The sequence below is a fragment of the Bactrocera neohumeralis genome, chromosome 5 (genome assembly GCF_024586455.1).
Source record: "Bactrocera neohumeralis isolate Rockhampton chromosome 5, APGP_CSIRO_Bneo_wtdbg2-racon-allhic-juicebox.fasta_v2, whole genome shotgun sequence".
Lineage (NCBI taxonomy): Eukaryota > Metazoa > Arthropoda > Insecta > Diptera > Tephritidae > Bactrocera > Bactrocera neohumeralis.
The window spans coordinates 34,532,610-34,557,870 of record NC_065922.1 but is presented as its reverse complement, the minus strand read 5'-3'; the positions used below and the strand labels follow the sequence as shown (position 1 = coordinate 34,557,870).

Sequence of the window (25,261 nt, the reverse complement as noted above, 5' to 3'; positions counted from 1 at the left end):
TTCCCAAAAAATGTATATAATAAATGAGTCGATTGCAGTTACGTACAAATTTGCGCACACAAGGCTATAAGCTGTTTAAGCCAGCATTACAAAAAGCTTAAACAAACATAACGCCACAATTTGTGGTCAGTAAAATGGCACCTAAGTGCCGTAATTTATATTTCATGCAAAATATTTAAAAAACACGGCGTTTGTTTTTGCCTTTCCATTTTTTTGCCAATATGTAAATTTTCTACTTTCAGTTCTTATACAGAAAGTTTATCATCAAGCACAAGCTGGCAGTCAGGGCTAACGTTTTAAAGATAAACATTTTATGCGCCTAACTCGTGTTTTGCCGCCATTTTCACAACAATTATTCACCAAGTGTTAAAATATTTATAAAACTCGATTTGCATAAAACTTAAATAATAAATCATAGTTTTCCGTTATAGTCCGAAATATATCTCCCGAAATGCAATGAAGCCAAGCATTTCATTACAAAATTTTTGAAAAATTGGATATCTTTCTGTATGACTCAAATAATTTGTAAAAAATTGTGAATTGTTTTTAAATTAAATTATTATTAAACTAAATTAAGTGTTATTACAATTTTTTGATCGGATCCTAACACAGTAGTTCCAAAAACCGTACTACTCAAATTAACCACGTCTAGCATTACTACATATTCGCTTAGCAGCATGTAATATACCAAAAATAAATGTTTGATTATCGAGCATTGGAAACCAACAAGAGCATTCAGCATAATTGCCATATAATAAAGGTTTGGTATACGTATATATACATAAACGGCCTACTGGGCGTATTATTCGCAACACCATCACCCATCTTGAGACCCAGCATTCATTATTGGATAATATTCGATCGAGTAGACCACGTTCAGCAAGCAATGAGGGAAATGTAGTTGCCGTATCTGTGAGTGTACAAGCAGACCATGGAGAGCCGATTAGGCGCCGGTCGCAGCAACTCGGACTGACATATGGAACGACTTGGTGCATTTTACGTCAGCTCTTAATTTCATCTTATGCAAGAACTGAAGCCGCTAGACCTTCCCAAGCGACATCACTCTCTCTATAAGCTCCAAGAATATACAACGTTTTCGAGTAAAATTTGTTCAGCGGTGACGCCCATTTCTGTCTCAATGGGTATGGAAAAAAGCAAAATTGCGCAAATTTTGGACGAAGAGTAACCTGAAGAGATTCAAGAGCTGCCATTACACCATCATCATCGGTTCCATATTTCTTCAAATGGATGCCGGTGAGAACGTAACCGTCAATATCAACCGTTATCGCGCAATGATAATTCACTATTTGATGCTTGAAACTGAAATTCGTGATCTCGACGACATATGGTTTCAACAATATGACGCCACTTCCTACAAATCGCTTCAATCAATGGAGTTCTTGAGAGAACACTTCGGTGAGCAGATAATTTCACGTTTTGAACCGGTCGATTGGCCACCAAGTTGTTATTGTATCACACCGTTAGGCTTTCTCCTATGAAGATTTGTAAAGTCTAAAGTCTATGCGAACAATTCCGAATCATTTGAGGCCATGGAGCACGTGTTATTTGCAAGTTACCAGTCGAAATGTTCTAACGAGCCATCGAAAAATTAACTCAACGGATGGACTATCTGAGACGTAGCCGCGGCCAACATTTGGACTTAATTTTGAAGTTTATGTGTTATTTTCTTTAAAACAGCAGGGAAACTCGAAATGAATCACCCTTTATATAAAAAAAAAATTATTTCTTTTGAATTAGGTATAAGTATATGTATATGGTAGCAATATTTTGCTATTTAAAATAGGTCAGGAAAAAATAAAAGCCAACTGAAAAATTTAAAAAATTTAAAAGTGAATACCATTTAAACAAAAATATCATACTGAAGTTTTGACAGAGTTGTCGACTTAATTTTGATCACATGAAGGTAAATTTAAAAAACTGGAAATACATTTTCCGATGAGTGCCGCAAGTTTATTATATTACCGAAACATACCCACAAATATGGTATCACTACGGGTTAGTGCAGGGCAACAGTAAAGAATAGGAATAAGTCAAAGGTGATTGATATGTTCCTACATTGAACATTTCAAATTCCAGTGCCACAGCAACTGGTAAAGTTCAAAAGTGTAAGATACACTTACCTAGATGTATGTATGTAATGCTTTAAATTAATAAAGTTTTAGGGTGTCATAGATTTGCAATTGTAAATTTAGGAAGAGAGCGAATTTACAATTAATATATTCAACCAATTCAGAAATGATTAAATGTGAAAAATATATATTCAAGAAATAAAGAGTTGACAAAAACTGAGTATGTTCACCTCAGATATAAAGATTCAAAAATTATTGAAATAAAGCTGTGATTTGAAATACAGTGGCAATCATATTTCAATATATTTAATTTTGAAAGAAAATAAATTGAGTCATAACATAATACATATTTCAAATCGCGGTCTTTGCAGACTAATATTGCAAGTCCGGAAATATTAATGTGCATATAAGGTGTTTTAAGTGTGGGGGCAGATAAACACAAAAAAAAAACACTACAACGGTAAACTCTTCGCAAATCTAGACCCAGGAGTCTAAGGGAAACTTTTCAATTTTTAATAGAATTAAAATTATTTTCCCCAAAAAGAGAAAACAACACTCCAAATCTTCTGCTTTATGGCGCAAACTATTTACACGTCAACAGCAGCAGATGTTGCAAGTTATCACCAAACCTGTACAGTTACGAAAGCGTTACATAGCGGAAACTTGAAAGTTGTTCTCGACGATAGCAAAATAATATTATCAGCTTTCTTGATATCCAACAACACCAAATGATGCAAAAATAAAATATTAAATTGAAAACAGGCAAAAGCTTCTCATACATGCGCACACTGCACATGGTGTTGTCAGCTATCAAGAAGAAGCATAGGAGAATGGTAAGCGGATTTGTTATGTCATGTAAAAAGTGAACTATATTAGTAACAGTGAAAATTGCGATATGTGATAGACATGCACTTATAGGTACCTACCTACTGACTTTCGAACAATGAACACACTCTTGACATTCCTGAAATCTTAAATTTACTCTATTTCTTCTCAGTACCGAACAATGAAAACTGATAGGGTGCAATATAAGTTGCTTTTTACACTATCTGCTTAGAGTTCCAAATATGTATCAAAAAAATGACTTTTGACCCCCCATATACTGTTCCTTTACGGACCTGGTCATTTTTTTGGTCATTCATGAGAACATCTCGTCCACATAAAGCTACACATTTTCATGTCTCAATTCGTCTTGAATAAATTTTCTAGCAAACAATACTTTTTGCAGCTTTTGTGGTTGATTTTTCCAAATAGACTAGAGGAGCTGCGCGAACTGAAGGTTATTCCGGAAATTGTCTTTAACAAAACTGTCGAAGATTCGAAAAAACGTGTATCGGGGCCATAGTATTTACGATTGGAGGTAATAAATATATTGTTTAGTTTCATTAATACCTAGCTCACCAACTCACTTTAGCTAGAGAGTGATCACAACATGATAAAAATATATAGGAACTTAGAAATCTCAAAATATCTCAAATAATGGTAAATATAGAACTAGGTTCATTCGTAAGAAAGTTTTATTCTTTTTTGTAGATTATTTTTACCTCAATATTTCTATGCCTAATCAAGCCCCGAGATGTGTGATAGAAGTATTATTTAAAAAAAATAACCCTCAATTATATACTGACCACAAACAGTATCAAATTAAATTATGAATTGAATTTTCAGCTGTAAAATGAGGAAACAAACTAATCAGGTGTGCCTTAAAATGATGTCAACAAATGTTGTCAACACTAAGCATACAACCAATTAAAATGGAAATTCACATTCGGCCGTTATCAAAGCTCATACATAATTTGATTATGTCACTTTAGTTATGAGTAGAAAATTTTTCAAATCAAACAAATAAATAAAATAACTGTTCACAGCTTATAAATGAATACAGTTTAGGGAATATAGATATTGAAATTTAATGATAATTTGCAGAAAAAATATTTCAACTTAACTTTAACCGTAAGTCACTCAGTAAAACAAGGATCAGTAGCCAATTATGCACAGTTCATCAATATTTTAACGATATACTTTAACACAATATTAAAAAAATGTATTTAACCAACAAAAGTCTGAAGAAAGTAATTATTTAATTTCCTTTGAAGAGCCTATTTCTCAATTAAGCAAAAAGCTAATTATGTATCCGCATCAGCGTATATGTGCGTGCGTATTTGCAATGCAATAAATTGAGAAAAGGTTAAAATCGCAATCCTTCAGAAAGGACAGTTAATCAATCTTTGATCGAAAAAAACTGTTTGCCCTTATAGTATATATATATAGTTAAAACAGAAAAAAATTCGTTGAAAATATTGCGTGTTAATTTGCTTTACTATGCATCCCGACAACAAACCAACCAGCAAAGAAACCAAATCACAACAACTGCTGATCCCACTACTAGTCAACTTAATGACACACAATGACAAGTTACTCAAGCAGCCATACGATGACACTCAAAAAAATTTAAATAAGTAAGAAGAAATGCCATAAATTGAAAATGGCGTAATTTAAAAGACACAAGATGATAGCAATGATGATGGTGATGCCGTTTACGGAAATCAATGAAGTTAATGATAAATATATTGTATCATACTAAGCGGCGACAGTGCGTTTACTTAACCCAAATTATTATGAGATAAATAATCACAAAAAATGTTCAGCAGTTGACGAAAAAGTAAGTAAGTGACATAGTTTTAAAAAAATTCCGATAATTTCTTATGATCCTATATAATTTTATATTGAGGCTAAAACCCTCAAATATATAAAAATACGTCGTACTCTAGTTTTTAAGGTAAATCAATGTATACTGTTGTAGATACCAATAAAATATAAAAATATATGTTCTAATATAGTCTTCAACTCCAAATTCAGAACGGCACAAATAAATAAAAGAAAAGTGAATAACCGGACCTAGTATTCAAGAGTGTGCTTCTCATTGTGATGTGAGATATGTGTGGATAGATATGCAAGGTCACATATACATACAACTTATGAGCTAAACTGTTGATGTTAGCATCTCAATGGATAGCAACCAGAGCAGCAATGACTCTATCTCTGGTTATTCAACCCCATAAGTTCTCACCTTAAACAAACTTTCAGCTGAGCAGAGACACTAGCAAATATAGAAATTTTCACATGCAACTGGAAGGACACCTGTCCAAATTCATGCTAACAAGCAAGCATATCTCCAAAAAGATAAGTGAAGCTAAACCCTTAGGAGAGAGAGAACATATTATGCACACAAGCTGCGCGGATATATGTATGTATATTAAAGGCATTAGTGTTATATGTGTTAAGCTAAATTCATTAAGTCACACAAAATACTTTGTTTAAACAAGCGTCAACATACATATACATATGTATATAATGTTAAGCCTTAAACAGTGACAGAAAAACAACTTTGACTGAATTTGGTTTTTTGCAAAAAAATTTATTAAAAATGAATAATGTACGAACTTTTATTCACTTCAATTTAGTATTAATTTTCAAAAACCGTTTACATCGCTACCATAAGTAACCAAAAAAACCCTCATACACCCCATTGGGCCTGTAATGTATTTAGGTTTTGTTCAGATAATCATAAGCAAGATTTAACTCAAAGTGAAGGAAGAGTTAAAAGAGTGGAAGCAATACGTTGTCGTCCAACTCCTTTTCATTTTCATTTACGTCAACAACACATCGTAATTCTGAATTGCTTTTCCCCATATTCGTACCTGTTGGCATTTATTTACACACATAAATTATTATTTGCCAAGATTTTGTTTTTATCTCATTTTTCTATCTTCATTTCCTCTTCGTTTCTCTCGGTTTGCAACCATCTGTTGCTGTCTGCCAGTTTTACAAATGGCTTTAGTCGTTTGTTATTTACTTCTGAAGAATTGCTTTGGATTTTTGTAATATGTTGATGTGTTCGTGATTTTACATATCCTGCTCGCTTTCGCGACTAAACTAAAATATATATACTTTGGAAAGCAAACATTTTCAAAGAGTTTGGAAGCTTACGTTCACTGAATTACCAAGTCTGCAGTTTCTAACATGTGGGACTCTAGCGTACTCACTCATATTTTAAACATTCTTCAGCGTTGAAAACTATGCATTAAAATTTTAAAACCTTCTTACGTGGCATTACAGTTTAGAAAAACAATAAATTTGAAAGTCATAAAATCACTTAGTAACGTTTTCATTTTTTGACAATTTGTTGGGTGCTGTATTTTTGATAGTCTTTCTGCTTTTTCAACACCTGAGTTAATTTTCCTTTTCACTGAAACACTTTTTAAAATCACTTTCTGTAAATAGATGCGCACACTTGTTGACTTTTACACTTTGAGTGTCGCTTTTTTTGTTTATTTTAGTTTCCATTATCACGGTCAGTGTTTTTCATCCACTATTTCGCCTAAAGTATTTACTTTGCGTTGTGTAAAAGCAAATGCTAAAAGGGAAACCTTTGGACTGGGCATAATGAAGAGCAGTGGCTTTCTGATTTGTTTGTTTACAAACAACACCAATTATGTCAATATGCCTCAGAATGGAGCTAAGGAAGGGATAAATGCTCAAAGCTTACAGCAACAAGTGGTATTTTAATGAATTGAAGACAAAACGATGAGAGCACGAAGTATACTTATATAATGCTTTTGAATACTTTAGCATAAATGCCAAGCATATGCATAAGGACTGAACAAGGAATATTATGCTTGCCATGAAGTTTGTAACAGCCAGCAGGCAACGTCGGAGTCTCTATCAATTACCATATATATGGTATGAATGATCAGAACGAGCTAGTCCCTTAGCATTTCAGATATTTATCTGAAATTTCAAATCGTGTTTTCTGGCTTCTTTTTGATCGGAATTGCTGATAGCGGACCACTATGCCATGTACCTACCATACAATCTGAACGATCGGAATGCGTGCTTGTATGAAAAAATTTTTCCTTTGACGAAATATCTTCAAGTAAATTGCTTAGATCGAACCACTCTAATAAACAGCTGTCATATAAACTGAACTGATCTTATTCTTGTTTTGAGGACACATCCTAAAGTTTCAGATTTTGTCATAGCCAACGTAAAGGAGATGTTTTTTAAGGAAGAGGACTTCTACTCGAGCTAAATCTAAAGTATACCGAGGTACATTCAAATTCTAAAGTAATCATGTGGATATATAATTTTTTTAACATTTTAAAGAAGCATTAAATTAACTTTCCTTCAGTTTGCCCAGTGATTCCACATTGTGCATTAAAACAAATATTTTCCTCTATTTTAAGCGCTCAGGTTGGATGGCATCGCTGCTGGCAAAGAAGAGTAAAGGTGGAATGCAATTGCCTTGAGCTTAATACCGCACATTTTGCATTGCAAGAAACATCCATTTTGGCGCATCCTAATAAATTGAGTTCAGGTGCATTTTTGACATTGGCATTTAATACTTTTGAATTACAATGCCTGTTCTTAGAAAGTAGAATTAAGATGTTAGATGTGAAAGAATTTAGTTGTTGTTAGAGTTTTCTCCTTCTGTGAGTATATAATTTGTGCATGTTATTTATGTATGTCCGACACTTCCGCTTTCATCCAAAGAGTGTATAGCTAAAGCCCAGTAATAAACAGGCACCCAAATATTTCAAATAAGACTGTTTGCTAGGAATTTATCTATTTGTTTGTCAGTTGCAAGGCAGTGGAAGAATGAAGAAGCCTGTTGCTTCCCGTAAAGGGCAGGAAGTGGAGACTTTATAAAAAAAAGTCTTGTTATATGAGACAGTATAAACAGCCAGTCATCAAATAAAAGAAATATGCATCAATAAACAAATACTTATATTATATGTATATACGATTATATATAATATACGACTATATTTTTGTAGACAAACATATAACCAATTCTTGAATGAGATTTTTGTAAATCTGTATGCAGAGGTATTTAAATAGTTTGTCCTCTTTGCATTATTTTTCGTTTGCTTCTAAGAATATGCAATTTTATACAAATGATGTAAATTCTTCTATATATACATACAGCCCGCAAGCGCACTAGTTAAAAAATTTAACTCTTTATTTTGGCTTACTTCAATGGCAATTTGTTATTTGGAATTGTCTGAATGTGAATATAGGTGGTGAATATTTGTAAATCTAAATATATAACATTGATTGCAAACACCTGAGATCTACACGTGTTGATTAGTGCAATTGATAACATGTCAAGAAAGTCTCACAAGTGCGTGCTGATATTTTTGTGGAAGCTATTTCTTTTGTAACTAGAAAAGTTTTCTTCCTGTTAAGAACCAGTCACACTACATGTCCTCTGGCATTTTAGTATAGCTATTCGAAACCGACAACGCTACAATTACTCACAGGTATTGTGTTGCAGTAAAACTTGCTGCTGCAATTTCCACCATTCTCTTTTCTTTCAAAATTTCTTCACACCTACTATACGTAGCAGCTTTTTATTGGCACGTGCACAGAGTAAGTATGTTCCTTTGTACAGCTACATAGAAAAGTTATTGAACTACAGAGTCAATTCAATCGCAGAAAAATATAAATTATACACACAGTTAGTTCCAACATAGAGTTTAATTTTCTTTAATTTTCAGTCTACCTAACAAAACTTGAATATAATTTATTATTAAGGGAATAATGTATATAATTTTGAATTTTTTAATGAGAGGAAATTTATGTTTCCAAAATAAAAGAAGTTATGACGACATCAATACCCAAAACATAGGAATTTGTGTAACCAAGCACTAGTCCAAGCAAAAAAAAATCTCATAATTCATAACAGAAAATTTTTCTGTTTCAATTGAGAGTAGGACAATATTGACAGAAAATATCAATATACAATGAAAATGTGGCCAAAGCGTAAATCAGTCACTCCAAGAAAAATAAATTTAAAAATATTCTTTAGTGAGCTATGAAGAGATTATTTTGCCTACATTTCACATAAATTTCGGCTGATAAAAATTTTGCTGTTGTTTTGTATAACTGAAACAGAAATTTCCCAAATACAGCGAGGCAAACACTAAAGAGGCAATATTTGTTGAGTACCCACACGTCACCTGATAAAGATTAAGAGCTTTGAAGTAAAACTGAACTTTTTTAGGAAACCATAAAACGGAAAATTACATAGACTTAATAAACGAACTTATATGTATGTTATATAAAACTTTCGACTTTGATATACATGTCTTTAATAGCACGTACGCAGGACTCTCATATGGAATTCTTTGCAAATTTGATTGCTATGAGTGACGAAAGAGGCGAGTTCCATCAGTGCAAAATCTTCCAGGAACAAAATAAAGCTTTCTCAACTGACTTCAACCAAATTCGGTACATTTCTTTAATTAAAAAATGCGAATTTTTTTATAAATTTGAGATCAGATCATACTTCCAGGAACATATGTCTAATATTTTTCGAACTTTCAAAAAATTTTGGAAAAAAATTGCATAAACATTTTCTTAAATATTTGATACAATGTCAATTCAATTTTTTTCTCATTCATATATTAATGTTTTCCATTTTTAAAATTTTGTTGTTATGTTATTATTATTATACTTTCTTGCAATATATTACTAACTATTGTTAGTTAACAGTTGTAAAACTAATGAAGATAGAAGCAAAAAAGTCTGAGTTAAAGATCAATTTTATTTCAATGTGCATATATCACGAGATTAGCAGTGCAATAAGTAAACCGTTCACGAAAATGAATTTGAATAAGCAATACATACATATCTACATACGTGTGTAAGACTATCACAAAACAGCAATTTTTATACTCTTGTTAATTAGCATTTATCTTAGTTTAATAATATTTCCATTTGTGGTTTAACTCACCCAAATATATTTTACGTGTCAGTTTTAATACAACTTTACACATTCAAGTTTTATTTGCTTACATCCACATTCACACATCAAAAAATTTTATTTATCTACATACTTTTAAAACATTTTCACATTAACTCCACTTAAATAATTTTAAATATATTTGTCACAACACACTTTTTTATTTTCTTTTTCACTTGCCTGATTTAATATTTTATATTTTCTTCAATAGTTTTCCCGATTTAATAACAAATTTTCTCTTACTGCACCAAGCACACTGATTTTTTACTTCGCTCCAATAGTTGTTTGCCTTCAATTGACATGAATAACGGCAGCCTGTGCTCTTTATTACAAGGAATATTTGTATGCTGAGAAGAGCAAGCGACAATATTAACAAACAAAGGTGAGCTCATACTTGCGTAAAAATTGATTAGTTGTGAGTATGTAGTTGATTTGTTGTTTAACGCCTCTCTTTTGTTATTTTTCTCATTTATTAGTAATTTCCCTATACTGCACCGATTGTAATGATATCGCACTCGGTCCTTACTAGTTGTTTATGTTTTATTGACACGATCCACATTACCTTTTGTTGTATGACATATAATGATGTTTGATTTTTGCATGCTGAGGTGACCAAGTGAAAATATTAAGGTGTCAATCAATAAATATCAACTTATTAACATCAATTATTAAACGTGGTACACTAAAATTATGTGTGCTTATGATACAATATATGAAAAGAAGTGCATATAGTATGTGTTTATTTTTCAAAACTGTCGATTTAAATAAATTTAAATTGGTTATCAACCGAAGTAGGGTTTAGAAAAAAAGTTGTCAAAATCCTGCAACCGGTATATCTTTGAGAACAATGTCAATATGTGTATAATTTCCTTATTGAATAAATGAAATAATTTTATTTAATGAACAAAATAAATGTTTGTGTATGAGCATAGATGTGTATAAAATGGCTTAAGGATGTTAACACAATTTGAGTTGAAAATATTTTGCAATTCTTCATTTATTAAATTTGATAATTTCAACAAAGTATGGCAGATTTATGCTATAGGGAGAGAATTTTTTTTGGAGATTGCATTATTACCTGAGACAAAAACTCATGCCGAATTTCGTGAAGACACCTCGTTAAAAACAAACAGTTTTTCATACTAAGACTTGATTCCGATCGTTTAGTTTGTATGATAGATATATGCTATATTAGTCCGATATCGGCGCTTTTAACAAATATGCAGTTCCTTTTGAGAGAAAATGACGTATGCACAATTTCAGATCGATATCTCAAAACCTGAGGGACTAGTTCAGGTACATATAGAAGAACAGATGGACAGACAGACGAACCTTACCAAATCTCCTCAGCTCATGATGTTGATGACTCATGTAGATGTAAGTATATTTTAGAGGGTCTTCGCAATTTTTTTTATTTGGATGTTACGTACCCAATTCAGGGTAAAAAAAATTTTGTGTGTCATAATTTAAAAATTTCATGTTTAATAAAATTGGTGTATAGACAGATTACACAATTCAATAACAATAATCCATACACTTAGATCTTTTCAAAATCTTCAAAACTGGTAACTAATAGGAGCTTCTGAGTCTAGAAAACATTGTACTCGACCGGTGTCTAGCCCCTTGAGCAATTCCTTGGCACTACGAATTAGTCACAAATTAAACACGATTTCACTTTTCCAAATCTTATCTAAGCGATTTTTCCACAAATCTTTTATAAAAATCGACTTGGCACCAGACATCCAAAAATACCACGAGCATTCGGCTTTTAGGGGAGCTTAACAATAATGAGAATGCCCTTACTACATACCAGCCTCTAAAACACAATAACAGTAAATATCGAGCAGGAGAAACTGGAAAATGCCATAACTTTTGTCATATGCCAGCTTTCTATCAACACGGAGAGCAGTTTGAAAACCTGAAAGGCATGCTTGAAGAGGGAAAATGACGATCTATCCACTAAGCCATGAGATACACTACTGGACGGATGACTAACTACCTCCGAACGAGGCAAACCAAAGGAATGTGAGATGAGGAAAACATTGCACAAACCTCGCCATTGTTTTTGATTGCGATGCAGTCCAAGAGGATAATCAAGAGTAATAAAGAAAAGGCGAACAGGAAGAGGTGACCTAATGTTGTCAAAATTTCACCAGCACAAACGCCTAAAATGCAAAGACCCCATATAACTAACAAACCGTATGCACCTGAAGGAACTTCTAAGCCCTTGAGCTTTGGAAGTTACGAGGATAAAAAATATTCGGATAATCCGGAACATAACCCTTTCTTACTTGTTATTTTCTATTAAAGCTAAATTTTATTTCAATGCATATAGATTTTCAAACTAACAGGACAATAAGTAAACCATTCATGAAAATAAGTTTTAATAAGCAAATAAATAGATATGTACGTGTGTAAAGCTAGCACAAAATTACATTCTTTTAATTAGCATCTGTTTTTATTACATATTTTTCCTATTTGCTGTTTAACTTACCCATTTGCTTAAATCGACTATATTTTACGTCTCAGTTTCAATATAACTTTTCACATTCAAGTTTTATTTGTATATTGTATTCACTTTCACACATCACAAACTTTTATTTATCTACTATTAAAATATTTGCACTTTAACTTCACTTTATATGTACATATATATTTTTAATATTTCTCGTAACACACTTTTTCTATAATCTTATTCATTTATTTATTATTATTCTATTTTTTCTTCAATAGTTTTTGCGATCTAATAACAATTTTTCTCTACTGCACCAAACACACTGATTTTTCAATGATCTCCAATAGTTGCTCAATTGACACGAATAACGGCAGCCTGCGCTCTTTATCACACCATACTCGTTCAAGTAAAACAATTTCAAGGAATTTTGCATGCTGAGGTGAGCAAGCAAAAATATTTACACAAACAAAGGTGAGCGCATACTTGTGTACTTGTAATTGAGTAATTATGAGTGTGTATTTTATTTGTTGCTCAACAATTCTCTTTAGTTACTTTTCTCATATTCGAATAATGATCTCTCACTCAGTCCTTTCTAGTTGTTTATGTTTTATTTACACTATCCACATTACCACTGTTGTATGACATATAATGATGTTTGTTGTTTGCATGCTTAGGTGGCCATGCGAAAATATTATCGTGTGAATCTATTGAACTATTAATCATAGTACACTAAAATTATGAGCGCTTATGGTATTTTCAATTTAAAAAATTGTATATTCATTTTATTAAAACTATTTTTTACACCTGTTTTTATATCGCTTAAAATATTGTCTGATATTAAATAACGCACAATTAAGTTTTAATTTTAAGCCCAATTACTCTACCAAATTTGAAACTCATTTGGTAATTTTTGTATGGGTATCAATCTTAAGTTGTAATCAAATCAACAAGTATCATTAATATACAATTAATTTCGTTTATAGATTTCCCAAATCATAAATTTTCTCTATGCAGCTTCTCGAATCGGCAAAAATGCAGCTGAAGGAGATCCGACCGAGAAGATCAAGAGTAGATTTCTAATAAACCGCACGCACATTTTATTAAACATGCATCATCTCATATAAAAATATAGGCATGTATTTACTTATTTTCGTAAATAGATAGATTCATGTATAAAGCATAGTAAACAGTATCAGAAGGTCAAGCTGTAGTCAGCAGACTGGCAAACCGAGCAATGTTTTCTGAAGCATACGCCTTGGGCATACGAGAGCTTTATGAAATTCCCAGCACTGAAACCACAAACAAACTTTTCAATAATCACAAATAAATAATTTTCTATGTGATGCTATGAACCTCTCTTATAAATACAAACGCAGTAGAACTGGACGCAGTGGCGGCAAATTTCCGAAAAACCAAGAGTAGGGACTATACTTATATACTACTCTGATCAAATTGAAAGGTGAATTATTAATTCATACTTCGCGTGTTTTTCGAAATGGCAAATTTTTCTGTAAGTTGGTAGTACTGTTAGTGACATCTATGCCAAATTTCATGTGAAAATATTTATTAGTATTTGAGATACGCGTTGTTTTGTGCGGCTCCAAAAGTGAATTCTTCGATTTTTACTACGTCTGAATTTATTGAACAAAGAGTGCCGCAACCACAGTATTCGCTTGATTTACCTTCGTGTTCGGTGTGTATATTTGTGATTAGAATAAATAAAATCGGGTGAAAACTCGCCCAAGACACCATATAACTTTCAAGCTTTATGCACACTGAAAGCACTTCCCTGGTTTTAATCCTTGCAAGTTTCATGAGAAAAAATGTTCGGTTATACCCATATTTAGTTCATTCTTACTTCTTTATTCATCACTTTTAATTGCTATAAATTTACTTTGAGGACTGTATTCGACAATAATTTAAAAATTTAAATTAATTGACAGTTAAATTAAATAGAATATAAAACTAGGCGCCGTCTAGCCGACGATAAGAATGGTGTTATATAAAATTTACATTGTAAACTCACAAGCCTGCCTTATTTGCACACATTATATATATAGCGATGGATTATATGTCTGAGACAACTTGTAGGCAAAAAAAACACAAGTAAGGAATGCATAAGTTCGGGTGCAACCAAACATTTTATACTCTTGCAACTTCCACGTATCAAACCCAGGGCAAGACCTTAAGGTGTAAAACGTCAATCAGAGGATCGGAATCCAAGCAATTTTATATATACACAACCATTTTTGAAATTTAGTCGAAATCGGTCTGGTAACTCCCGATATATGGGATTTTGGCTTAAAAACCTCCAAACTTGTCTTACACCTATAGTGTCTTAGGCAAAGTTGTTCTGAATGATCCCTAGAACACATAACGCATGCGGGATTTTTTCGTTTTTTTGGCTTCCTGTAAATCAGCTCGCTCTAATGCACATGACAGTACCTTATATATATACAAAATCTAATAAATATATATGCTAAGGTGTAATTTAACTTACATAACTGATCTTGGGAAAATACATATATTCCACACGTACCTGAAATTGAAAATAAAAGTAAAGATTAATGAGGTTTATTAGATTTAAATAACAAGTATATGGTAGGATTCTTCATAAATATCGATATTAACAACTGCAACAAGCAATTGGGTCCCACTTTCAATGGTTTTTACAAACGTCAAAAAGTTCACAAGGATGGTAAATTTTCACGGCATTAATAGTTAATAGTGTGAAGTAGGTAAGTATGTTAAACAACTGTCAGATTCTTTGTACAAACTCAAAATTGCTACCATGAAAAGCTGAGACCAAAATCCTTCAATCAAAAATACTATTAGCATGGGAAATGTTAAGAAAGCACTCAGTTTTTATTGCAATCAGACTGGATGTATTTACAATGTCGTGCGACGTCTGAAGCTCAAAGGTGAACTTGATCACTGGCAGTGCCAGTGGCGACAGAAGCAAAGTCAAAAGACAACTAGTTATCGACTACTGCATTGGAAACGTTGAAGAACTGCCATGTATACCTATACCACCCATAATTCATAGTTTTCTTCGCATATACTGCACACTATAGGCTCTTTTTCAACACTTCGCCATATGAAAACGTGGCTGCGGACGAGCATGCTTCAAGATGTTGTTTCACATGCATCATGATATTGAAGTCACTGCAGAATAAGTTCTCGAAAAATTTTCAAAACTTGGACCAAATCGTTTTGTTCTGTGAAATTTTTCTATTCAATACACGAACTGACTATAGTATTATGCATTGTAATAAAGTATGTCAACCGCACGTCTACGATTTATAATGTGGTTTTTTTTTCAATTTAGTCGGATTTGATATTAGAAGATATATTTGAAAATTTTCCACTATGATATTACACTGTATAAAGGCTAATATATTTAATATAATAATCTTCATGTTACAAGCAAATGCTATATTCGATTGAACAGGGTATATCCAGTTTGCAACGAAGTTTGTTATACCCAAAAAGAAACGCCGGTGACCCTAAAATATATATGTATGTACATAAGTATATTGTACTTTTGTGGTACATTGATGATCGGTTTGCTGAGCAAAGTCGATTTAGATATGTGCGTTCATTAAATTAAATTATTTCATTTATTCGTTATATGCAGATGGACATTGTTCTCAAAAGTATACCGGTTGTAAGATTTTGTCAACCGTTTTTGTAAATCCAACTTTAGTCAATTGGAATTGGAGTGTAATTAATAAAAATATTTTTGCAAATTAAGTTAAACAAAAAGCTGTATCAAAATAAAAATATATACACTTTTTTCTTTTATTATATTATAAGCACTCATAATTTTAGTGTACCACGTTTAATAATTGATGTTGATGAGTTGATATTTTTGATTCACACGTTAATATTTTCATTTGGTCACCTCAGCATGCAAACAACAAACATCCTTATATGTCAAACAACAAAAGGTAAAGTGGATCGTGTCAATGAAACATAAACAACTGGTAAGGCCGAGGGAGAGATCATTACAATTGGGTAAAGTTAATTGTTTGTAAATGAGAAAGGCAACTAAAGAGAGCTGTTGAGTAACAAATAAAGTACACACTCATAATTACTCAATTTCAACACAGGCCCGATCTCACCTCTTTTTGTGTTATAATATTTACTTGCTCAGCTCAGCATGCAAAAATCCCTTGTAATAAACAGCACAGGCTGCCGTTATTCGTGTCAATTGAAGGTAAACAACTATTGGAGCGCAGTGAAAAGTCAGTGTATTTGGGGCAGTATGAGAAAACTTTTTAATTAATCGGGAAGACAATTGAAGAAAAAATTAAATATTAAATCACTCATGTAAATAAGAATATAGAAAAAGTGTGTTGTGAGAAACATAAAAATATATACATATGTACATATGAAAAGTTATATTAAAACTGAGACGTAAAATATACTCGAGTTAAGCAATTGGGTAAGTTAAACCGCAAATAGGAATATTATGAATTAAATGAAATAAAAGCAGTTAAAAAATTGCAATTTTGTGCTTGTCTTATACACATACACACATATGTTGTATTTTTTTGCTTATTAAGATTTCTTTTCGTGAATGGTTTACTGATAGTCTCGAAATTTATTTATTAATTGTTTATTGAAAAAAAAGTGATCATTAATTCAGACTTAATTTTATTGCTATGTTTTATTTCGCGTGAGCTAAAATTATATTAAATCAATCTTCAAGTGAGATCTATGTATATGATATCAACACATACGCTAGAGAATTGGAATTTATTACATTGGGCCTATGAGATGTAGACGAAGGTCTGGACCAATTTCGGCCGATCTCAAAAGCTTAAAAGAGGTATATTCGAACACAGCAAAGGATAGTTACGAACTATTCAATGAGTCGAGAACTCGTTGACAACGAACTACGTCCAGGACGGCCATCAGCATCAACTGATGATCAACACATCAATAAAATAAAGGAAATATCGGAAGGATCAGTTAAAATCATTTTGAAAGAACATTTGGGCCTAAGAAAAGTGAAAGCGATTGGCTTCAAAATGCCTCAATTTTTTTTCGAAAAACAGCATCGAGTGGACGTCTTTGAAGGAATGCCCTCCGACTACCAGAGTGTCAACACAATGGCTCACAACTCTTGGTATTTGCAGCACGATTATGCACCGCCGCCTGTTTTTAATCAATTTGTGCCGTAACTACTACTAGCTTTCAACAAGCTTAAACGAACGCTCCAAGAAAACCGTTTTGAGTCAGTTGAAGACATTACAAGTGAATCGCTACTCGCATTGAATGCAAGAAGGATGACTTTGTTTGTAATAAGGTTAAGTTCTAAATAAATTAATTGTGAAATTATTTATAGAGCTCTTCAGTTTATTTTCAAAAACTTGTTACGAATAATTCTTATTTTCACACTTTGCCACCAGAATAATCTTCTCCTAGTTTAATATATATATATAATATAAAATATATGTAATTTAAATATAGAAGTTAACAAGCATAAACCCGTTGCCAAAGCAACACAACAGTTCCTGACTAACTAATTAAAATCCACTTGCATCCCCCGTACTACTGGAGGCAATTACCTCTCTGTCACTTGTTGTTAACTAACATTTAACGAAGCAAATTTCGCGTCCAGCTCGGCAGTACACATCGCAATGGATGATATTTCGCCAACTCGGCAAGGATCCAATTTTCGCAGGCAAAGCAAATTTGGCATGCAACAAGTAGAAACCTTGAGGACTGGCTCACATAAGTAAATAATCAAAATGTACATATAGATTTGCTCATATTACTGCATACTGATATATATATGTGTGATATATATGTATATTAGGGTGGATAAAAGGAAAAATATTATTTTTTCGTTTGGTAGTTGAAAGCAAGACTTGATTTTCGGTTAATTTTATAAATAATATCAAGACTTAAAGGCCGGGAAGAACATTAGGGGTCAAAACGTCAAACAAAGGATCGGAATTCAAGCAATTATATAAATATATATATATATATATATATATATATATATATATGGGCGTTAGTTTCGACCCGATTTGATTTATTTTTGCCAATACTTCATCCTGTAGAAGTTTTTAAAAGTACTCTTATATGGGGAATGGACGGGGTAATGCTCCGATTTCATCCATTTTAACAGTGTCGGTAGGGCATGAGCGAATTTGGTTTCTGTAGCTTAAGTGGTTTAGAAGATATTTATATTACTTACATATATACTTGTACAAGGTCTGTCGCAAAAGAAACAGGACTGTTAAAAAAAACAACAAAAAATTAATATTTTTCCAAAGTTATATTTTGTTATTCAAAGTAGTTTAATTAGCGTTTCAAATGAGTGTTTAAGGTCACTTTTTAAGGTAATTTTTCGGAATGCTCTTGAGAATATCGGTCGTCGCCTTTTGGATAGCTGAAATGTCCTGAAACCAGTGTCCTTTCATGGGAAAATGAAGTTTTCCAAATAGGTAAAAATCACAGGGTGCCAGATCAGGTGAGTAGGGTGAGTGATTAATGGTTGATGTGGAGTTTTTTGTCAAAAAATTAGTGACAAGCGTGGCCCGGTAACACGGCGCATTATCGTGCAACAGGCGCCAGGACCTTGCCTCGCGGTATTGTGGTCGAGCACGACGAATGCGTGACAAAAGACGCTTCATAACACCAAGATAAAACACAGCATTAATCGTTTGGCCAGGTGGGACGAACTCTCGGTGTACAATACCCTCGGAATCGTAAAAATAAATCAGCATTGTCTTTATTTTTGACTTCGGAAGTCGATTTTGGGCGGCCCGACTTCTGATCGTCTAAGAGGTCCTCACTACCTTCTTGGAATCGCTTAAACCACTCATGCACATTACTACGGAATAAGCACTGATCACCATAAACTTTTTTCATCATTTGAAATGTTTCAGTATGTTAAACGTTTTCCCAAGTTTAAAACAAAATTTAATATTTGCTCTTTGCATTTTACGACCGATGACCAAAAGCTTCTGTCACTTTTTGATCGATAACATCGATTGTAGTTATCCAATTGTCTTAAAATTTTTACGAAATGTCAACAAGAGATCAACCTTTTTATTTCATAGACCCACAAATAGGTGGCGCCACCAGAAACAGTTATATTTAAAAGTTCTGTTTCTTTTGCGACAGACCTTATATATATATGTATAAGTATATAACTCTAGTTCTAACTCGATATTTTTGAGGTGATATATACAACCGTTAGGTTAACGAAACTATTGTACTCTATAGCAACATATGGCAAGAGTACAAAAAATTAAAAACTGCAAGGCGGAGAATTTTCTCGTTACAATTAAGTGCTCACATTTGGAGACACCGAAATAAGTTCGAATTTTTTACCCACCCTAATATATGGCATATTATTTAATACGTATGTGCTCCAGTGCAAGCGTGTTAAGTTCGTTGCTTGAGAAGCAGAAGCTCGAGTGTAATAGAGAGATGCTCAAATTATATTAAAAGCTGTGAACATGGTCCTAAGGAGATACAAGTATTTAGTGCTTTTATGGAACAGATTGGCAAGCAAGTTAACTGACTAGTTCAATAATAACAACAACTACTTTGCTGTAATTGCTACAACTTTAGTGACAACACAAACTAATTGACGTTTTAACTATATTAATTAAATTTGGTTTACAAATATGTACTTAACTAAAGCAGAAAAAGTAATAACATTTTATACTCTTGCAACTTGCAACGATTAAAGCCGCGGCAAGACTTTCAGGTACAATAGATTTGTTAGCTATATGGGGTCTAGTCAAGTTTTCACCCGATATTATTCAATAAGTACAATAATACACTGTTAATAGAAAAACAAGGTGTGAGATACATATTGGACGATATATGCGTTATAAAGTAACCCGAAGTTCTGAAATTTTTATTTAAGGTATATGGAAGATACTGCACCAATTCAACCTATTTTCTACACACGCACATACAACTTTCAGGAAAAGAGTCACTCTGAAGTCAATTGTATATTTTGCACACTGACCAATATTTTCCCTCAAAAGTCAACTATAGGTACTTCTTCTTCTTAATTGGCGTAGACACCGCTTACGTGGTACTGGAGCTCACATATTCTGTACCTAGAGGCTTGAGCGATTGCGGTTTGATTTGGTAAATTAATAGTTATTTGTTAATATTTATGTTATTTGAGGCTAGTTTCAAAAGATTCCTACTAAAAAATAACTGTACAAATCCCCCTTTTTTCAAAAAGTAAACGAAACATGTTGCAATTAATTGTTAAAAAACAATTTGAGAAGAAAGTATCAATAAGGGTTCGAGCACTAACGCGAATAATTGACAACTTTGCTTTCCAAACCCTCTTTAGCGACAAACTTTCATTACGAAAGTAACTTCTTTCAGTTAAATGCCTTTCTGACATTCACATACTCGTTTACAGTACTAATGTCCATCATTTATACTTGTATGTCTCGCCTTATATCTGTTTTGTCTGCACTTAATGTCAAGTGTAGCAAACGATAATGAAAAATGGCAGAATTGTGTTGATGTCTACCCACATACCCACCAACACTGTGTAGCTCACTTTTTCGTAAACCGGCCAAATCTTCTATCGTCCTTAGTAATATGCTGGTTCTCTACCCCTATTGTTTACCTATAGCGTTTTCGACTTTTTGCTCGCGACACCAACAACGCACATTAATCACACACCAGCATGCTGTAATTAGTGGCAAGCAGCAAGTGCTGGCCGTCACCATAGCTCACATTTTTATGGCTGCATTTTAGACTTGAAATAAAAATCGCAATTTCTACCAAAGCGAAGGAGGAAAGAGGAAGTTGTAAATGAAAAGTAGTTTGCTCCAAACGTAAAAAAGTCAGGTGTAAATTAGTTACTTATCAATTAACTCAGCATATTAGTTAATTATGTAATAACAGGTGGTTCAAGTAGATATAATTTTTCAGTATCGTTTGGCATATTATCATGCAAAGACTAACGTCTAAACAACGTTTACAAATCGGTCTACTTTAAAGTAAATACTTTTATGGTCGACATAATCGGCTTACTGAGCATACTATTCGCAACACCATCACCCATCTTAAGGCCCAGCATTCATTATTGGATAATATTCCACCGAATAAACCACGTCCAGCACGCAGTGAAGAAAATATATCAGTCGTAGCTGAGGGTATATACCAAGACTGTGGAGAGTCGATTCGGCGCCGTTCGCAGCAACTCGGACTAACTTATGTAACGGCTTGGCGCATTTTACATCGAGATCTTAAATTTAAAGCGTACAAAATACAGCTTGTGCAAGAACTAAAGCCGCCTGACTTTCGCAAGCGATATCATTTCGCTCTATGGGCTGAAGATATTCAGGATCTGCCATTTCATCCAGAAAAACAACAAAAACAGAAATATCGGCGACATTTGGTTTCAACAAGACGGTGGCTGTTATTGGTGCTGGCGCTTCTACAGCTGTTGCTCTTGGTGTTGTTCATATATTTGCGGTATTCGTAGGCTACCGTATTTTTTATCAACCGTTAACCTTTTCTCAAAGAAAATTAACCTAGGAATCAGAACTATATGTTGAGAAGCTAGTTCATATGGAAAGTGCTGCTAGGAAATAACCACGTCTAAGCGGTATTATAAAGCTTTACAAAAATTTGTATACAAAAATTATACATGGTATAGTAGAAAGAAATCCATTATTTTTCTAATAGAAGTTTTTACGAATTTGTATCTCGTGTTGTATAAATGCGTTCGAGTTATGTTGTATAATGTTAGAAAGTTAAGATTTCCAGATAGTTTTGTGATTGCTTGACTCAGTATTGTTTAAGCAGGCGGCAAAGATAGTAGACACTAGCAAAAGAGAAAATACCTTCGAGAGACGATGAAATCCCAAGCAATCAAGCGTTTGGAAATGTTAGGAGTGCTTTGAATGGCCAATTATTGAAAATGTCGATAAAATAATGTAAATCGACGAGACCGATCTATCGATTAGCACTGTTGAAATTGGACAAGAACTAAAGATTAAATAAAAAACTGTTTGAAACCTAAAACCTGAATAGTAAAAGCAGCTTCATGTATGGGTGATACACGAGATAACGAAGAAAATCAATGAATCAATGAATCATCGAATTTGCATCTATTGTCACAGACAGTTTTAACAAGTGAAAGGCATTCGTTCGTTAACAAGCAAACGGAGCAGGCGCTGGAAAATAAATTTAATTTTCTTTTGAATATTTTTGTATTCGTACAATAACAAATTTAAAATACTTTTTGTATTCGGTTGATAACGATTTAAAATAAACAAATTTTGGACATTCTTGATATCAAATAAGCAACTTGGACATTCTTGACACTATGAATGGTTGCTACATCGCAATAATGTGGATCTATTAACGAAACCGATGGTTAGCCAAGGTTGTTGACAGATCAATTCGGATCTGTACTGTTAACAATTAAGTCCTCTGAATCAAACAATCGCTCAGATGAGGCCAATTAACAAATACAAAAGATTCCTTACTGGAATTTAATTTTTCTTGATCAGTTTGTATGGCAGCTATATACTTAAGTGAACCGACCTGAACAATTTCTTTGGAGATTTTACCATTTCTTTAAACAATAATTCATACCGAATTTTTTGAAGATATCTCGTCAAACCAAAAAGTTTTCTATACAAGCACTTGATTCTACAATACCTTTAGCATTATGTCCTAAATTGTCAAGTTGATCCGTGTAATAGTGTCAGAGATACAGCCTTGAGAACTTGTGCGGTCTGAATGCGTTTTTCACGAAACTTTGTTTTTGAAGTCGGTGACAAGATTTCTCGAGAACTACTCAACTACAATGTTTTTGTGAAAATGTCTGTCAAAAATCCATTTTCAGTTTTTTTTCCTTTGTCTAAGTTCTAAGTCAGGGTTTTATTAGGGTTTTTTCACTTGAGATGATCCTGTAAGGAGTTATCCTGTCAACGTGGTGGCATCTTTTTTCCGAAGGGTCACCGGAAATGGCGTCGAAATGGCCGAGTTTGAAATATTTTTTTTCCAAAAATTTCAGAATTTCTTTGTTAATATTGTCTGTTTGTAACAATAAAACATTCTAATAAAATATTTAATTTTTTAAATGAGAAAAAATTGAAAAAGGCAATATTTTACCCTAGAAAACCCAAGCAACCCTTAATGCATAAACAGTATTTTATGTACACACTTATTATAAATATATTTCATATATTCCCTATATTTGTACCTACATACATGTAATGTGTTTTTACAATTGATAATTTTTATTTTTTTTCATATTCCAGGTAACTTTGTTTGCTTTGACGCTGATGTTTGGAAAGTTCTGATCTACACTTTCGTGGAACAGTATAAGTTCAAGAAAATTGACGGTGTTGACAAACCAGAGGCTGACAGCATAATTAATTTACCGAAATTGGATATTATATGTATATATTAGGGGAGACGAGGGAACACACTCATAAAAGCTGTTTTGACGGGCTTTCCACACATCCACTCAGAAGGTTTTATTGTACGTTGAGTTGTCACACGCTTAAAAAATCATTTTTCGCCATTGACATATGAAAATGCTAACTTGACGCATCATCATCCCATGCCCAGGTTGACAAACTCTTCACACCAGCTGCGCTGCGTCTCGCTGATTGGTGACAAGTAATACAAGTCAATCAAGGCGCATGTGGAGAAGCTGCGTATCATTAATCTTTATATCACATTTCTGTATTTAGCTGTAATTAACATTTTTTTCCTAAATAAACAATAAAAAAATAAAAAGTGAAGAAAAGACAATGAAAACAGTCAAAAGACAAACATGAATTTACTAAACATAGTGTAAAATAACAAAAATGAACTCTTATTGAAGATATCAAGTATTTTTTTAGTAAAATTCAATGTATAGGTATACATATGTGTTGTCAATGCAAAAATAATTGAAATAAAAGAATATTTAACTATTTGAAGCCACATAACTTTATTTTTATAATGTTTCCTTATTTGTTCATTTTCACTTAATTTATATTTTATTATACCATCCAATTTTCAAAAACTCCACTCAAATTCTTATAATTTGATACCAATATCATCAAACTCGGTTAATATTTGCCCAAATTATAACAAAAATTCATTTTTTCTTATTTTCAAAAATTCTTCTCAAATCCTTTTAGTTTGACACCAAAATCGTCAAGATCAGTTAGAAATTGCCGAACTTACGAAAAATCGCAGTTTTCTCAATTTTTTTCTAGCTTTACAAAACTCTTTTCAAATTCATTTAATTTGACACCATATATATCAAAACTCGGTTAAGAATTGCCGAAATTACAAATAATCTCTCTTTTCTACATATTTTCCAAAACTCTTCTCAAATCCCTTTAACTTGACACCAAAAACATCAAGATAATTTCAATATTCTCAATATTTTTCCAATTTTCCAAAACTCTTTTCAAATCCCTTTAGTTTGACAAACAAACTCATTAAAATCTGCTAAGATTTGCCGAAATTATAACAAAAACTGTCATTTTTTCTACTTTTCAAAAATTCCTCTCAAATCCTTTTAATTTGACAATAAAATAATCACAATCAGTTAAGAATTTGCCGAATTTACGAAAAATTGAAATTTTCTTAAATTCGTCCAATTTTCTAATCCTTTAAAACCCTTGGCTAAGATTTGCCGAAATTACGAAAAATTCCAATCTGGTCACCCCAGCCCATGGCGGCGCATCCAAAATTTGCGTTTCACCAAATCGCCAATTTGCACCAGGCACCCAGAATCGCCCAGTAGGTAGCAGCCGCAAAAAATTTTTTCTTCCTGTAGCCTACCTCAAAGGCGCTGTATGAGCTGCGTTACCGGCATATGCAGGATAACCGGAACTGATGGCTGATGCCACATTTACGTGAATAACTTCCGTAATTCAGCACCGATTT

General features: G+C 32.9%; 1 protein-coding gene and 1 long non-coding RNA gene across 3 annotated transcripts in view; one reads left to right on the top strand and one right to left on the bottom strand.

Moving 5' to 3' along the window:
* LOC126759877 (uncharacterized) overlaps positions 1 to 12,887 on the bottom strand; it is a 273,922-nt gene extending 261,035 nt beyond the window's left edge. Inside the window, exon 1 of one of the 2 annotated variants that reach the window (XR_007667104.1) lies at positions 12,392 to 12,887. This is a non-coding gene — a long non-coding RNA (uncharacterized LOC126759877). Of the gene's footprint in view, positions 1 to 9,888; positions 10,429 to 12,391 lie in introns of those variants that run through there. The other variant, XR_007667103.1, reaches the window with a different exon arrangement.
* Positions 1 to 24,115, top strand: part of LOC126759849 (uncharacterized) — a 690,051-nt gene extending 665,936 nt beyond the window's left edge. The window contains exon 7 of the mRNA XM_050475014.1: positions 23,700 to 24,115. The gene's annotated coding sequence lies outside the window, so the exon portion shown is untranslated. The remainder of the gene's footprint in view (positions 1 to 23,699) is intronic.
* Positions 24,116 to 25,261: the final 1,146 nt, after the last annotated feature.